The sequence below is a fragment of the Triplophysa rosa genome, linkage group LG24, assembly GCF_024868665.1.
Source record: "Triplophysa rosa linkage group LG24, Trosa_1v2, whole genome shotgun sequence".
NCBI classification, from domain to species: domain Eukaryota; kingdom Metazoa; phylum Chordata; class Actinopteri; order Cypriniformes; family Nemacheilidae; genus Triplophysa; species Triplophysa rosa.
The window spans coordinates 15,543,221-15,555,599 of record NC_079913.1 but is presented as its reverse complement, the minus strand read 5'-3'; positions in this window follow the sequence as shown (position 1 = coordinate 15,555,599).

The following is a 12,379-nucleotide window of genomic DNA, read 5'->3' as shown; positions in this document are numbered from 1 at the left end:
TGAATTCCCTAGAATCACATCTCTAAGTGTTTGTGATGGTGTTAAGAGCTAACAGTCTCGTACACATTACCGCGTTCTTATTTTGTAAAGTACTTTGACGTGAGAAGCCTATTACATTATGGATATGTCATGTTCCTGGAACAACATTCCCATCGACCCATTGTTTGTAGGGAAAGAATGTAAATCACGGCAACGATTGACACACAGGTCACCCATGGCTATGACCCATCCCATGCAACACAACACAACCGTGAAAAGCCATGCAAGCGGTATAGACACCATATACACTGTGCATGATTGTGCGAGCTCTTATCCGATACAGTTCCACTGTAAACAAGATTTGTTTTCCCGTGAATCAATAAACAGCTCCCAGGTCACGGTTTATCCGGAGATGTGCGCGTGTTGACAGCGCTGTAACAGGTGCGCATGCGGTCACTCTTCTAAGTATAGCGAGTGGCGTACCGGCCAAACGTCTTCTACTGTTGGATTGAAATACAACGTGCTTTAAGTGACAGGCATTCATGAGCTGCTGCCTGCTGAGGTGCCGAATTCTGAGCCACCTCGAACCCTTCCGAGTTTAATCCGTGTTGAAACGTCATGACATGCACAAAACATTGCTTTACAGTAGTGGAGGTGGTAACTGACGATTCGCAGGTAGCCTTTGAAGCGGATACACCAGCAGTTCAGGAACAAACAGGAGAGTTTCCCCGAGGTATTTCAGGCCAAGGCATGGCCTCACGAATAACTGACCAGGATCCAGAAGAGGATGCAGGTTTGGCGATAAAGCAAACCCCTGAAGGACAGAATGGTGTTTGAGGTTGGAGCAGGTTGAAGCACCTGCCACACCCCACTAGTTAAACTCTTCAGGGTCTGGAGCTCTTGAATTCTTTCTGAAAATGTACAAATCCAGTTAGTCATCTACCTAAGTGTGCTAAAATGCTTGGTTATGAATAGAAGCGAGGTTCTCTTGAAACTGCTCTGGATCATCCAGACATGACGTTTTGGTGCGTTGAAAGCTTTCTATTGAGGATGCGTCAACTGACTAGGCAGTTGCCTCAGGTTTCAGACACACAGCTGTAGCCATTCCAAGGTTTTTATGATATGAGATGCGAGCAGATGGCATCCAGACCCTAAGAGTGCTGGAAAACCCCATGTTTGGCGTTAGGACTATGAGGAGACACCATGGATTCTGATGAAGATGGTACACTGGTCTCATTCTCAGACCCAAAAGATTCAGACAACAGGTACTGGGAGACAAGGTTATCCTCATAGGTTGCTTTTTTATAGTTCAGGAGATTTGATGGAGTTCTCAGTTGGCACACAGCAGTTGTATATTGAAGTGCTGTTCTAATGTATTTGAAATGATACTTTTATAAGCTTACATGTCGTTGTAACATTCCAATACATAGAAAGCCTCTTCTATATACCACTGCGGTGTGCTGCAATGTACAGCATCTGCTAAATTGAACAATTTTCTTACCAAATTTCTCTTCTCTCTGCTTTGAGTCTCCCCATTCGGAAACGTCCTAGGGTTCTTCCGGTGAAACGGGAGGTGGCCAAACAAATGAAGGAAGGCGGGATTTCCTACGGACAGAAGCCGAGGTTAAGGTCCGCTTTAACTGTGAAAGCGCCAGCGCGATAAGGTAGCTAAATGTTTAATGATTGATAACTGTTTTATCATAGAAATGTTAGGGCTGTTCACATGTCGCGTGTAAAAACACGTGCAAAACTCTGGCTGTGTCGCTTTTTCCCTCTTTCTGGCGCTTGGGAGTTTGCGCTCCCTTGGGGTCTGCCAGTACTATTTGAGCGCGATTGACGCACATCAACATTTAAATAACAAACCTGAGTAAACAACCCATGTCCAGTAATGCGCAATACGGTCGCGAACAGACGGAGGTGGCCCGTTAAACGTTTTTGCATATGGGCCCGTACCTGACTAATACATTTTTATTATTATTAATTATTGTTAATATTTAAATATAAAACACACACAAATAGAATTATGGAAATGTGTAGTTTTCAAAATCTTTAACAAATGCAAACTGTTATTTCATGAAATGTTATTTTATACTATATCATTTTACAGTCTTGAAAGTATCCACTAGTTTTTAATTTTATGATTACATATTATATTATGTACTGTCATATCTAGACACACACTAGTCAACCCAAAATGATTCCAACTTTATTTACTGTACATGTATGAAAAATGATGCAAGACAATGTCCATTTGATTCATAAAATGTTGATGACGTACATTGTTTCAAGGTGATATACAGTAGATTTTTAATCAATAATTGGTTTATAAAATTGTGAGGAAAAAAGTGTATCAGATCCTTTATACCATGTTTGGCCTGTATGAATTCAATGAATGATGTAAATTAAAAAACCTTTCAAGAACATGTTTAAGTCACATAATTATATTTTTTTAATTAAAAAAGAAAAAAAATGTTTTGTTTATTATGCTTTTCATTTGAACATTTTTATGGAATATTCAAACACAAAAATGTTTTTTTATAGTAAATGTATCTTACAAATGGAAAAAAAATGCTATCTATAAATACTTCAAAATTGACATAACAGTATATAATTTTCGTTATGCGTTGTAATATTTAATATTAATTTGGAGTTAAAAATGAGCTGGAAATAATCCAACAATGTTCTGGAAAGCCGCCGAACTGTGGATGTGTATGACATGTGAGTGTGAATGGGTTCTGCTGTCAGACATATATCATTTATCCAAGAATGATGGGCATCTCCTCACACACTTAACCTTTACCACATCAATAGTGACATGAACATGCCAAGTTTTACTTAAGGCCGTAAAAAATGTATTGAGCAAATAAACCTTCTGGCTTCTCCGTTGAGAAGAAGCAATCTCATCAGCATAGTGGTGCGGGTCACGGCTGTTAAACTACACGGAGGTCAAAGACCATCCATCAAGGTTCACGTACGACTGCCACGGACAACCCAATGTGGAACTTTCCACAAACCTCCTGTAGGACTCTGCCGGAGATACGCTGGAGAACTTTAACAGCTTGCCCTATGGAAATTTCCATGAGGCCGAGACCAGAAATATATTGCGTCATGCAGCCAGAGCGTGCAAAGAAATGGAGACCTCTGAGACTGAACCTATTTGAGCTTAAACCGCAGGGACACGGGCATCAAGCCAGAGAGCAATATCACCAGACGGCTGAACCAGCAACATTTAAAAATGTCACAGACAGATTTCTTTGTGATGGACAAGGAGCATATTTTCATTAACGTGTCACTTTTGCTTAGATTCGGGATCACACAATCTAAAAACATGTGGAAAACGATCGCGGCCACTCCTCTATGGTTCTCCAGAGGAGATCCCTGTGGACTTTTGGCCCGTCTCACTATTAATAGATCTATCACGTACATCAGCATTTTATTCCGAATCTAGACCCAGACCATCCACAAATGTCTTGGTTCCATTTTGAACGAGAAGGTCAATGAGCAGGCAGAAGACAAAGGGAAGCACCATTCTCATCTTTATCTCTGGTTCCTGTAACTGGTTCCGTCTCTTATCGCCTCTGTGTCCTATCGTTGTGTCCCGTGATACCTGATAGAGTCAGACAGAGCCAACGCAACGCAACGCAACGCAACCTGTTCATAAGATTAGTCTTTATGAACTAGCACCCATAAAACCATTATCAGAACAATGAGCGGTCTGAAATAACCTGATAGTTTCTCCGAACACATTAGCTTGAACAAGACTTACTACAAAAATGTTTACCTATAGTTATATGCTGTTAAAATATGACGAATGTATCTCTGTTCATTGGTGAGTTGTGTATTATTCCATTTATGTATAAAACGTAACACAATACGCACAGTAAGTTAAAGTAAATCAATTCCCAATTTCCTTCAGCTAAAGAAAATTTAGATGACATGCAAATCACGCAAGGTTAAAGAGTACCTGAAAACCATACTTAAGTAAAAGTACAGATACCTTGCAGTGAAAATTACTCCATTACAAGTTACAAGTCACCAATTCCAAAACGACTTGAGTAAAAGTCTTCGAGTATCTGATTTGAACAGTACTTGAGTATTTTACTCATACTGAATGTAGGCTCAAAGAAGCACTAGTCCTCAACATGTCAGTGGAAAAACTAGAAACAGTCGATTTGTGAGGAGAGCAATCGCATTTATTTTCTTAAATCATAATAAGACTGAACACCTCAAAATTGCAACAAATCATGGCCGACATCATAACCTACTGTACGTCTATTACAAACACCCAAGTCTCATTTAAGCTCAACTGCTCATAAGTAAACCAAACTCCTTCAAAAAGGTCTCTTCAATATAACGGATAAATAAAGTAATGTTAAGTAAAATCAAAAAGTCAAAGCCTTTTTGCACTGGACATGCTGGTTTGGGCCTCATGGCCAGCTGCAGTCATGTCCTCATTTCACATACACTGTTAGCCCTTACCTGCCATTTCTACAGTAATATACTGTATTGGCAACACTGTTGCCTGCTAGTTACTGTAGGTGTTTTACAGTAAACTACTGCAATGGCTGTTTGAAGATACATTAATAAAGAATCTATTAACGCACTTAAGTCACACAGTCTTAGATGAACAAGTGTAAATAACAGATGAACACAATAAATCTGTCAAGATTTCACCAGAGGAGAATTAAACACAAACATCAATAACATCTTCACATATTACAGACACCACTTTCACTTTATTTCTGTCATCTGTGTAAGATCTTATTGAGATTGAACTCTAGTTCATAGTGGTTCAATTATGTTTTAAGTCACCATTATGGCGATCAGTGTTTGCTTTGGTTGGACTCTTTGACTTTCTTGTAGCTTTAAAATGTACACTTATACAATAACACTGAAAGGGACTTTACAGGAACCGCAACTTTATGTTTGCTTAGTAACTGAAGATACATCTGAAAGAATTCAATCATTAAATAATAATAATATAGCATTTAAGATTTATTAAGATATGTTTGGTAAAGTGATTACATGTTATAATGGAAAGATCTCTGTCAGAAAATCTTTCTTTGCAATTGAGACACAGTTAGACACTTGACATACAAACCTCATCAATGGTGACAAACAATCATGAATGAGTTTTGTACTATGTACCCAGCATGCATTGCAGCATGAAGCTGTTCAGTTGATTGTCACCATTGTTGAGATTCATATGTGAATTGTTCATTTCTCTGTGTCCGACTCATTCTATAGGTTAATATTTTGTCTATATAGTGTGAGAGCACTTTTGAAAATTGAAATACTATACATTCTTTTTACTGGTTTACATCACTTCATGGCAATAGTCCCACCACATGGTCAAATTTTGAGCAAACATGTTTAGAGCACATTTAGGAAGAGTTAGTTTTAAAAATAAGAGCTTTTGTAGATGTGTGACCTACAGTAACTAGCTGGCAAGAGTGTTGCCAATATATTACTGTAGAAATAGCGGGTAAGGGCTAACCGTGTATAAACCGCCAGCGATTGACATCTACCTGATACTGCACTCATATTCATATAAAGAAGCCATGTTGACAAGTTTTTGTAAGTTAGAGCAAAATCCACAAGATTGTAGTACCTTCATTGCCCTGTAAATGGCAATATTAATTATAAGATAGGTGTCATGCAAAATGTAATGTGTAATTGCATTAGTCATTACAAATGTAGTGGAGTAAAGAGTACATATACTTGTTCAAAAATGTAGTTAAGTAGAGAGTAAAAGTTGCTAATATCTTTAATACTCAGTACAACTACAAAGTAGCCAAACAGATACTTAAGTAAAGTAACTAAGTACATTTACTCCAATACTTTACACCACTGGCAAATCGTTACAAAGCCACTGACGATGGTTAGAAATGTTAATTTTCACAACTGACTCATGAATATTAATTAGGTGATGTAATATTCACCCAATAGTGAGTTAAGTATAGAGCAGTGGTTCCTAAACTGGGGTACGCCAGGTGACGGAGGGGGTACGTGCACAAAATGCTGAAATGTACTGTTTACTTAATTATTACGCACCTGACATTCAACCAGGCATGCTTTTCTCACAAGCTCAATCTCTAGTGTACACACAGCAAAATAGTAGTCAGGTAGTGCCATAAAAGGTCAAATTCATGACATCCAATAAATATGCGTCCACTCAAGTGTCACGCTTAAGCGCACGTCTTTACTTACCGCATTCACAGTAATTCGACTGCACGCGGCTTGGAACGAAGCAACAACTGCTTGTAAAGTTAAAATGGATAAGTGGCTGCAAAGATTTAGGCCCGCAGCCACGGAAAGAAAATCGAGTCACAGCAGCTCGGATGATCCACAGTCCTCTGACTTCACCCCGGGCCCGTCCAACAGCATTTCGGCTGCATTTCGAAAAGACAGTTAAGATAACTCGGGAGTAGTAGGGGAAAGGACTGGAAGCATCCTACATGGTGAGTTACAGAGTGGCTCAGGCGGGCAAATCCCATACTTAATTCTGCCTGCTGCAGCTGATATTGCGGGTATTATGCTTGGGCAAAAAGCCAAAAAAACAATAAAGAAGATGCCATCATCAGACAACACTGTCTCACATCGCATCGAAGAAGTTTTAAATCAGCTATTGCTTCGCATAAAATCCATCGAGTTCTGCGCTTTACAAATCGATGAATCAACTGATGTAGCTGGTTCGGCTCTGCTGCTGGCATATTTATGATGGTTCAGTTATGAGCTGTCCTCGCAGTTGCGCAGGTACGTTCCCGAGACGGACAATTCAAACACCTGGATTCGCCATCCATTCTCTGCCACCAGCACAGCGCACCTGCCTGTTTCTGAGCGAGAGAGTCTCATTGAAATCTCTACGAGTGGCGCTTTGAGAATTGTACGCCATTGGTAAAATTTTGGGAACCACTGGTGTAGAGTAACCAATAAGAAGAGGTTTCTGCTTGCTTCTTCTCACTGTTAAATATTTTCTCATATTCCAACTTAATATGCACAGTTGACTCCATTCTAACAATACCTGTCATGAACGTGGGTGGTGAGGACAAGGACAGAGGACCCAGACGCAGACAGCGGGTAAGGGGTTAACAAGACATTTAATAAACTATAAATACAAAACAAACACCCTCTGGGGGTAACATAACAAAACAGGGCAACGGGAACAAGGACTAACTAGACTAGACTAATAATAACGCTTGACATATAACTACAATAAACTAGACTACACAAAACACAGGTTCTCACCACAGATGACACAAACACAACAGTACAATGAACCAGCACAAGACAAGAGACACGAGGTCAATATATAGGGAGATAAATCAAGAGGGGACAGGTGCGGGGCATGAACTAATAATTATCACTAACGAGGAAACAAGAGGGCAGGAACAATGACGAGACCTGGACAGAGCATATAGAAGGCCAGAAGGGTCAAAATGCCTCTCTCCACATGAAACAAGAGGTTCTGCCATGGCTCTGCCACAAGATCAAGAAAAGCAAGACAAGATGGGGCAGAGCCATGACAATACCAATCACATCTGTAAAAGTCACATGAGGTTGCAAACAGTTACGACATTTTGAGCGCTTTTCCACCATCGTGCCGTACCGTTCAAATCTCTGTCTGAAACGGTTACAGTCATGTTTAAACGTGAGCTTGGTTCGACACGGCACGATTACAAACACGATTTGTCTTCGGCTCGGAATTTTAGACAAGCACGGTTAGACAACCATGCTGAATCGTGCTAATAGAAAGCGCTCTTTGTGTTGGCATGGTTTGGAGCTCAACCTCCACCCTTCCAAACTCTCTTAAAGGGGTCATATGGCGCGAATACGTGTTTTTCTGTGTCTTTGGTGTGTTATAAGTTGCCCATGCATGTATTAGACATGTAAAATTGCAAAAATTGTGTGGGAACAAAAGAAGCATTCTATCTAAAAGCGAAAGCTCACCCAGACCTGCCTGAAACGCCTCGTGTAACCACACCCCAGCGAATCTACGTCAGTTGGTGGTATGAGTTGATTAAAGGGCTCAGTATAGTCCAGGCGAATTGTGCTTTCGTTCTGCATTTGGGGGTAAAACGAAGCTCGAAAACGTTGAGAGACGGTATAGTGTTTTCGAACAATCCAACACCCCTTTGTTTCTGGAGGCGGGGTTTACATGACGTATCCAAATAGCCTCTGCGCACGTGACACACAAACAACACACCCACCTATTACGTAATGGCCATGGACCAATGGTGGCTCGAGGGTGTTTACCGGCCAACACAAACTTTCTCGGAGGCTTCTGTTTGGTTTGCTGCTGCGAACTAGTGAAACGAATTGTCGTTTGGACCAGATTTTGTTCGAAATCAGATCACAGATGGTCGTTTTTCCATTTCGAATATAGTATGCTGAGCCCTTAAGACCACCCAAATGTAGACGCAAGTAAGGTGGGCGACCTGTCATTACAATTGAAGATGAACCCGATGTTCCAAATATGGTCAGAGGCGTCACATTTCCCTCACACGCTTGCAGTATTCCACCAATCACTACGCACTGGTGAACTGGCCAATCATAGCACACCTCGCTTTTCAGAGCCATGAGCTTTGTTAATAATCTGTGTGTTTCAGAGAGGCGGGGCAAAGAGGAGATACAAATATGCACCGTATGTGGAAAAAACAGCGTTTTTAAACCTCAAATCTTGTATACACATTTCATTACATCTTAAACAAACCATAATATTAGTTTTAGCCGTGTCATATTACCCCTTTAAGATGTATGTTTGACATCTTGAGTATTTCCATGAGTATTAACAGGAAATTTTCGAACGTGAAGTCATCCACGAATCACCTTGAAATATCATTGCCGTCCCCCGGTCATGTGGTCCTCGACACAGCTCAGTAAAACACAGCTGAAGTCATTACAGCCCGAATCAGCTGTGCGAGAGACTATTTATATTGTGGAATCTCTCATGAGCAGTGAAAGCGCTGTGTGGGAAACGAACCGAGGGCAGATCGACTGCAACATTGCAGACAGACGCTTTGACTTGACTTGCTGTATAGCCACATGTGAGGAAATATGTCTGTTCTGCAGCTTTCCCACCCCAAAATCTTGTGTTACCAAATACGAATAGTAAGGGTGGAGTAATACAGTTAACAACTAATTCGATGAATTAGAAACAATAACAATATTTCCATGAAAATATTGTCTGAAGCACTTGATATGAGAAAGCAAAATATAAATAAAATATAAAACATTATATTATAAATCAATAATTATAATGGGTATTATTATTTAATAGATGGTCTAATAATATTATTATTAACAAAAATAAAAATCCACGGTTTTATTTTGTATAATTTCATTTAATTTTGTTTTTCTTTATTAATCTGTATTGACCTGATAGAGGGAATTCAAATGTTCTTTATAGTAGAGAATATCTACATGTATTTTGCTTCTCTAGGGTTGTATTGATCCAGCAAGGTTTGATATTCACTGATTGAACATTGGCTGTGGGTTTTCGATTGAATGTGTGACTTCAGTCTTCAGTGCTTTGTAAAACAGCTTCATTATCCTGCTGTTTCCTCGCTCGCTTTCAGATCTGCGCTGCATTTAGCACAGAAGTCATTCGAGTTGGCTGGAAACTCCGTTAGCATGACAGGGTAACACTAGGTTTCCGGAAGCTACGGCTCCGAAGAACATGTGCAAAATGGCCATCAATCCCCCGCGGTCGCTTTCATGTCAGAGATATGTGATATCACAATATGACCCAAGTGATGACACAAGTGATGAATACGGGTGAAATGAAAAGCAGAAAGATGTTCATTTCAGAGGTTGCATCCTCCAGGTCCCATTCGCGGGCCATATTGATGTCTCGTTTAAATAACCGTAATAAAATCGTTTATGGCTCCTCGTAAGTTGTAAAATATAGTACTTCTTTCTAAGTTTGTAACGTAATAGTTCCTGAAAGGGTGGAATCTGCTATCTCTGACCCAGATCGTTTGTTTGCTGCAATATGCTGTGATTGCCAACTGGCAACCGAGCTGTGGAAATACACTAGTGGGTAAACCGTCAGTGGGCGGGGTCACACGGACCAAAACCAAAACATACAATCCGGCACGGAACGCACATTTCAGAGTAGCATAACTGGCTATAGCGTTGTTTTTTGGACAAACCAATATATGAACTTGGCATGTTTCCTAAACGTCTACAAACATATTAAGGTATTGTTTTGATTTAATACAGTAAAATTAATACAGACAGCACTTTTAAAGAAACGACCTACGAAGGAAAATTCCGTCATCATTTTACTCTAGGGTCATCTCAGCGGTGTATGACTTCATTTCTGGGCGTTATATTAAAGGGGTCCTATTGTGCCTATTTACGAAGTCTGTATTACGTTTTTGATGTGCTAAACAATAGGTGTTTATGTTTCAATAAAAAAAAACGCTTTATATATGACATATTTCAGCTGTGTTTTACACCGTCAGTCAACAGGCTGTTGAGTATGAAGTCCCTCCTTCCAAAACGCTCTGATTGGTCAAGCTGCGCCGGTCTTTTGTGATTGGTCTACTGCTTAGAGTGTGTGTTGAGATGTCCCGCCCATTACCCTATCTGTGTTCCAGGGGGCGGGGTCAATGTACATTTGGGGATTCCAGGAAAAGGTTTGTTGTAGTCCCAACGAGCCGTTCATTGTAGTCTTTAAAAAGTGAATTCTGTTAACGAAAATATCTTCCTGTTCTGTGAACTTTGAGTGTTGCGACTTGGCAGATGTTGTTTATGCTCAAGCAGCTATACTACTCACTAACTCAATTTAAAGACCCTAAACTACATCAGACCTCCCCTTTAAATCATATCCTGACTTCTTTTAGCTTTGTATTGACATGAATGGTGCTCAAGTTTTTGAAGCCCTAAAACACCACATCCACCATCTCCTTAAAGCTTAACCTTGAGTGACAGATCCAGCGGAAACTGCGAAACGATTCTGACTAAACACCAAAGGTAAACAAATCCAAATCTCCTTTAGTCCTTCATAATATAAAGAATCAACACATTGTAGATGAAGAACACAAACAGTGCTTGACAGAACTTTCCGAACTGAGGCGAGTTTCACCAGAGCGGCTCGAGAGAAGTTTCCATGGCCACCGCTCCCTCGAGACGACCCAAAAAGTTAGAGATGTAGTGGCCCGTTTAAAGTTCGTTGACGTTTTGGACCGTACAAATAATGTGTCACAGTCCAGATGACACCTGAAAAGAGCAGAATCCTCCATCGGATTGTCACACAGTACACTGACCAGCGTGAACTTCATCTCACACCACTTTCCTCTGCTGAGGAGATATCAGCTCGTCTTTGGCAGTTGACCAGCGCTTCCTCTTTTCTCTCCACCCACAAACCGCCCAAAGTGGTTATTTCTGTCCTGGCGGGTTTACACCGTTTTTAGAATCGACATTACATCTTTCTCATAATGTGGTCACAGTAAATCGTCATTTAATGTACTTGTTTATGTAAAGCGATTCACGAGATAATGACCAGTCTTTGACACACTGTGGTCATCTATACCGTTTTCGTGTTTTGTTGTTTACAGCATCTTTTTCATTTTCCATGTATATTATAGCGTGGCTAGCACAGCCAGAGGTCTTAAAGGGATAGTTCACCCCCAAAAATGAAAATTCTGTCATCGTTTACTCACCCTCTTGTCATTTCAAACCTTTACGACTTTCTTTTTTCCGCAGAACAGAAGAAGATATTTTGAAGAACGTTGCATGGGCCCCATTCACTTCTTTCGTATGGATGCAAAACCAATCCAAGTGAATGGGGTCCAGGTAATAGCTTTTTTCAAAATATCTTCTTTTGTGTTCTGCGGAAGTAAGCATGTCATACAGGTTTGAAAAAGTTTCACTTTCTTCTCCCAACACTCCAAAAACATTCACAACAACATTGACACGCTCGTTTTTTATCGCTCTAAACATGAAGAGGCCCAAACGGGTTTAGAAAAGGTCACTTTGTGAGCTGTGTTTAATAACAAGCCCCGCCCACATTATTCAGTGTGTCTGAGGCATCCGTCACTATAATTAGCCCCGCCCACATCATTCATCCCCTTACTGTGACTGGTGTTGTAATATTTTGTAGCCGTTCTCCTGATTTCAGTTCCAGGTAAAGTTGAGGTTTCATTTTATTCAGAAAAGCTTATGAAAAGTCAACGCACCAAAGCTCCCAAAATATCAATATGTTTATGTGAATCAATATTGACTTTTCCTACGTTTTTCTGACATTATTTGTTTTGGTCGAACACCCCTTTTTCAAGTTGATGTGCGTGCTTTTGTTGTACGTTGTATTTACTTCTCATAAAATAGATTCACAAATGTATATTTTAATATTGCTATGAACATTTCAAACTTTTTATTGAGCCCAGATGAACCA